Source organism: Egretta garzetta, unplaced genomic scaffold (assembly GCF_000687185.1).
Source record: "Egretta garzetta isolate BGI_Z169 unplaced genomic scaffold, ASM68718v1 scaffold53, whole genome shotgun sequence".
Lineage (NCBI taxonomy): Eukaryota > Metazoa > Chordata > Aves > Pelecaniformes > Ardeidae > Egretta > Egretta garzetta.
Genome location: NW_009259312.1, coordinates 2,464,903 through 2,470,246, shown reverse-complemented (window position 1 = coordinate 2,470,246; position 5,344 = coordinate 2,464,903).

The following is a 5,344-nucleotide window of genomic DNA, read 5'->3' as shown; positions in this document are numbered from 1 at the left end:
TTTGTGGCGGGCCCCCCATCCTCTGCTGGCCCTCCATCCTCTGCTGGGCCTCCATCCTCTGCTGGGCCTCCATCCTCTGCAGTGGGGATGTCCCTCTCCTCAGGGCCGGACCTGGCGGGAGGGATGTCTGTGACAGAGCCACACCTGGGAGTCGCCTACAGGCAATGACTGGACAGGTTCTGTACAAGCAGACGGAACAGGTATTTCTTAAGCCATGGGGAAGTTCTAGGTGCAACGATGAGCTTGTGGCACATCCCTTTTTGTAAGTACTCGTCGCTGTGTTGGTTCCCCGTGCCCAGGCGCTGGCAGAGGGGCTGCAGGGTCCCCGCTGAGGGGGCTGCCCCATGCCGGACATGCGCGGGGGGAGGGGAAAAGCACGAGGAACAGCCCTGCGCAGCCAGGGCCGGGCGGGAGGAGGGAGCAGCGCTGCAGGCCCCGAGCAGAGGCTCCCCTGCGGCCATGGAGGGGCCCCGGGGGCGCTGGCTTTCCTGACAGGAACGGCAGCCACGGAGGGCCCGTGCTGGGGCAGGGGATGGTTTCATGTAAATCAGTGAGGACTGTAACACAACTCACTAGCTTGATTTTGTTGTAATCTGTATGTAAAGCTGCTTGGATATAAGGTCTATAGAAATGCCCCGTCCTTAACTGCATTTTGTGCAATTTGGGTCGTTGTATAGCTCAAGTAAGTGAGGTACAGCTGGCACGCACGTCATCGCATGCTTATTCCTATGTGTATTTTGTTCAGAGCTTCCTGGGAAGCCACAACTCAGACATTTGCTAGTAAGTATAATTACATTGCCCAGGATACACTGTGCAGAGTTTCTCTTGCTCTTTTATTTCTTTTCTTTTGGCAGTCTAGGCTTTATCTAGTTGTGATCCATGCCATTTAATGACAGGGTTGAAAATCAACAAGTTGTTAAAAAAAAATAGCAAAAAGAAAAAAAAAAGTTTTGCTTTGGGGAAAAACATCTGAAGTTTGGGGATGTTTCTCCCTTATCTTACTTTTCCCTTGATTACAGGCATCTTTTGCAGGATGAACAAATAGAGCGAAATTATTACATGGCTGGAGGAGAGAATTTTTACAAAGAAATTCTTATTTACCTGGTTTAGATTGAAGTCAGCAGATCTCTATTTCCGTGTGGCAGTGCATTCGGATTTATTTTTCAGAATAAGGAAAAAAAAAAAAAGTAACATCCCACCCTATGGTTGGCAAATTTGCAGCGAGGACCCCATTGCAAGCTGGTGGTTTACATCTCGTATAACTTGAAATAAAGGAGTCACTCACACATTCATAATCAATACAATTACTTCTACTTTACATGAATTAAGTAATTTGTATGGCATTACTCTTTGGGGAATTTGTATCCCTATTCAGAGCACTTCTTCAGTATTTCAACCCCACTGATGGTAAAGGCAGGTGCATGCCAGTTACCCACAAAACGAAGGCAAAGCTCTATGGGGAAACTCTTTTATGTCCATCTAGATTTGAATTTGTAGTCCCTTTCCAATTACTGTGCTAATTGTTTAAGAGATTGCTAGACTAAAAAAGTTTTTAATCACTAATCTGTTTTTGAAAGGAACTTATGGGCTCAAAACCTGAACTACATACTTCTTAAATTAATTTTCTTCATGAATACTTCTTTCTCAATACAGATTTGTGAGTCAGAACACCCTACTGTGCTTGTTTCTTTGTCTTTTCTTCAAACACCTGGCCTATTATTCTCCTTTTCTTCCCCCCCCCAACAAAATTGCTCTTTCTTTGTAGGCAAGGTTCTGATGATATTATGTCACTGGAAATACGGAAATTTACCCAACATCCTATGTTACCAGAACTGAACTTGGGGCAGAGAACAAACTGAAAAAAACCTGACAATTTAGCTAAATGTGAGCACTCCAGTAGAAATATTTGTGAACATTTCTTGAAGAGATACCAATATGCTGCAGAGTCTTCCAACAAAACACCTCAAAAAATTGTGACATGAAGGGTAATTTCAAGAGGTTTGATTTGGAGATTGAGTTTTTTTTCACAGTGGGCTAGTGGCTGTAGAAGGTGAATGGGGGTGGTGGTATATTCAGATCTTCTGTGCTGCTCTGAAAATCCTCCTCTACGTTTTTGTTTTCAGGAAAACCAGACAAACCCAATAAAATAACCAGGGCTCTAGGCCTGCTTCAGTTGAAACCTATGCCAGGCAACCATCTTGATGTCATCCAGAGAAGAATTAGGCTGCAACCCTTCTTTATTCGTAAGAGAGGCATAGAGTCAAATCCTGCAGTCTTAATCCAGATCAGTGCAGGTTTTGCCTGAATTAGGACTAAAGAATGTAGTGCATAAGACAAGGTAAAGTGTCGGGAAATAATTGCAATGTTCAGTGTGTGAAACTCTCTGTAAAATGCCCGGCCTGTTTAGAATGTGGGATGCTGCTCTCCTCATTGCCCTGAGAAAACCTAGGAAACTAAATGTCCCTGCTTGCTTCATGGTAAGACTGTTGACCCATGTGTAGCTGTGAAACTAGGCTGAAGGTTTTTCAGTTAAATGCTCCCAATGTTTTTTTAAATGTAATTTTAATACTATGTCCATAATAGCTTATAATTAAGCCTCTTTATTTAAATTTAAAATAGTCTGAACAAGTAAACCTTCTTCCCTTAGTGTGATATTTAATTGTAAGATAGTAATAATTAACATTAAAAGCTTGTTAAGTTTTGGTTATAGATGCACTCTGATTCCTAAGCTGATTTCAAGTGTTGTCCCACATATTTATTTTTCCATAATATCATTACCACTCATGGCTGGCTTTTCAATTCACATGAAAGAATGGAAATTTCTTGGAAGGACTCATTAAAGCAGAAAAAATGAAATCGGCTTAAAGAAAACCTCTCTGCATTTCAAACTAAAACGCTGATGAAACATCGGTAAACTGTATTCTCTACCTGTACCCACTGGGAAATGCTACTGATTGCAGACACCATTTTCCACCCAAATGGCACAGGAATGGCAGCTCCTGTTTACTCGGTAATGTAACAAATTAGGCAATGTACTTACCTTTGCAATTCTGTCATGTATCGGATAGGACACCGTAGCTTGAAGCCACAGAGCTGTGCATAAATACACACCAAAGTGGAGATTGTCCCTACCTCAGTGTGGCAATGTTGGGAGAAGCGGAGGCCGCAGCTTGCATTGGCGGGGGAGTGGTACCGAGCAGGTGCTCGGCTGTGGTTTCAGAAGGAGAGGAGGGTGTCTTGGAGGAAGGGTGCCCTCTTGTAAGGAGAATTAGGAAAGAGCAACACCAAATTGATCTGGCAAGGATTTAGAAGCCAACCCTCCAGTTCCCAGAGTGGCGTTCGAGGGGCTGTGTGTGCTGGGTAGAGGTAGCAGCTCCTAGCTCTGGCATCAGCTATAGTGCAGATGAGTGAAGTTACTTGCCTCTGTGTGTTAATTGCTGTCCCCAAACTGATTTCTGTCTGTAGCTATTGGGAAAAACTTTGTTGATAGATTAAAGTTATCTCTGATGTAACTGCTGAAATCAAGGGAATTTGGGCTTGTAAATTTGATCCCCACATCCCCCCCCCACCTGAGTGAGATCTTTGTGGCCCTGTGGTCCACCAAGATTTTGGTGATTACATAGGACCTACTATGCCATGCAATGTATTAAAACAGCCTTCCACAGTTATTTTTCACTTCTGGTGAATTTGTCTAGGAATATAATTTGACAAAAATACTTAGGGTTTATTTTTATCACAGAATTCTTTTCTGAATGGTTCATGGCAAATGCAGGACAGTTTCTGCTACTTTAAATGAAACAGTGACACGGTCTTTTCTCCTGCACAACCTCCTTGCATTGCAAGAGAGACGCACTGATGGTAAGGAAAGATGCCACAAAAGCTTGTACAGAATAGAACATGAGTCGTGTAATGACAGTTTTCAAGCCATTAACCTACTTAAAAGGTTAATTTGGAACAAATTCAGTGCTTGAGTGGATACAGTGTTGAGCTGCCAATTGGCAGCCTGGGCCATGACACTGGATTGGTGGAAGGAAATAGCTGTTGCAGAAGAAACACACTCAAACTTTGTGTGAGAGGTCCTGGTTATATCACTGCCCAAGTCTCCTGCTGCTTGACCCATAGTGCAGGCCTAGTTTAATTCGGGTAGAAAGCTTGCTTTTCCTAACAGTAAAACAACACCACCTTTACCTACCCATGCTAACAATGAGGTCTGTGAACCCAGAAATTCTTCCAGTTTTGTGGTAGGTTATGACTCGAGAGCAGTCAAAGCTATTAGTATTTCAGGAGAAATGGAAAACTAAGCTGTCTGATCCAGCAAACTGCTTTCTGTCGTGTACCTACGTACAAGCTCAGAGGGGTCTACAGAAGCAGCCGTGGGGTATCTGGAGCTCTGCACTCAAAACATCTGTGTAGTCTTAAGATCAGTCCCAGAGCTGCCTTGAGAAAGAAGTTCTAAAATATATGAAATGTTTTCAGTGTAAATGTAAGTGCTTGAGAACGGTCATGAGGAACCAGGCAGCATCAACGGAAGTGTTCTGTGTTGTCCCATCAAGCCACAGAAACAGAGCTTGCTTGGACAGCCGCTACAGATGTGGGAAAGGTACTCTTTACATGAGGTCAGCTGTTGGCCTTTCTTTTGTAATTGCTAAGCAACAATGAGCACTTGTATAACTCTTAGCATTTGCACAGTGTCATGTTTGTTTAATCAGTCCTCACAACAGCCCTGTGAGGTAGGCGAGTAAGCTGCAAAAGGAGGATACTGCTTACCCTCACTTTACACTAAAGCATCAGACCTATAGATGAGAGAGTTGTTCTCAGTCCCATGGCCTGGAGATGGAAGTTCAGCAAAAACTTTAAAATGACCTGAGGCCAGAAAGGGAGTCCAGGATTTTGATGAACTGTAGACTCCTGCTCAGCTAAGGCCTCTCTTTTCACTCGTTCCAACATCAGTCCAAGGAAGAATTTAACACTTCGCATTTAGTTTTCACTTAAATTCTGAATCCAGGCATCAAATGTCTGGAAACGTACAAGTAATCTGTTAATTTACTGGTCGGGTAAGATGTGCCAGTAATCATGCTAAAAGTATTCAGCAACCTTGTATTTACAGCTATGAGCTACTTACTAATATGTATATACATAGAGAACTACACACAATTTACTGCACATTGATAACCTATGTCACAGGATACAGTTTTCAAATACAAAGGTTAAACTTTTTAAATTATTTAAACATTGCCACCCTGAACATAAAGCAACTATTTTTAGTTTGAAACAAGGTACGCTTTATACAAACCTAGTTCTGAATCAAAAGCCTATACTGAAAATAGTCCCCATCTCATTCCTG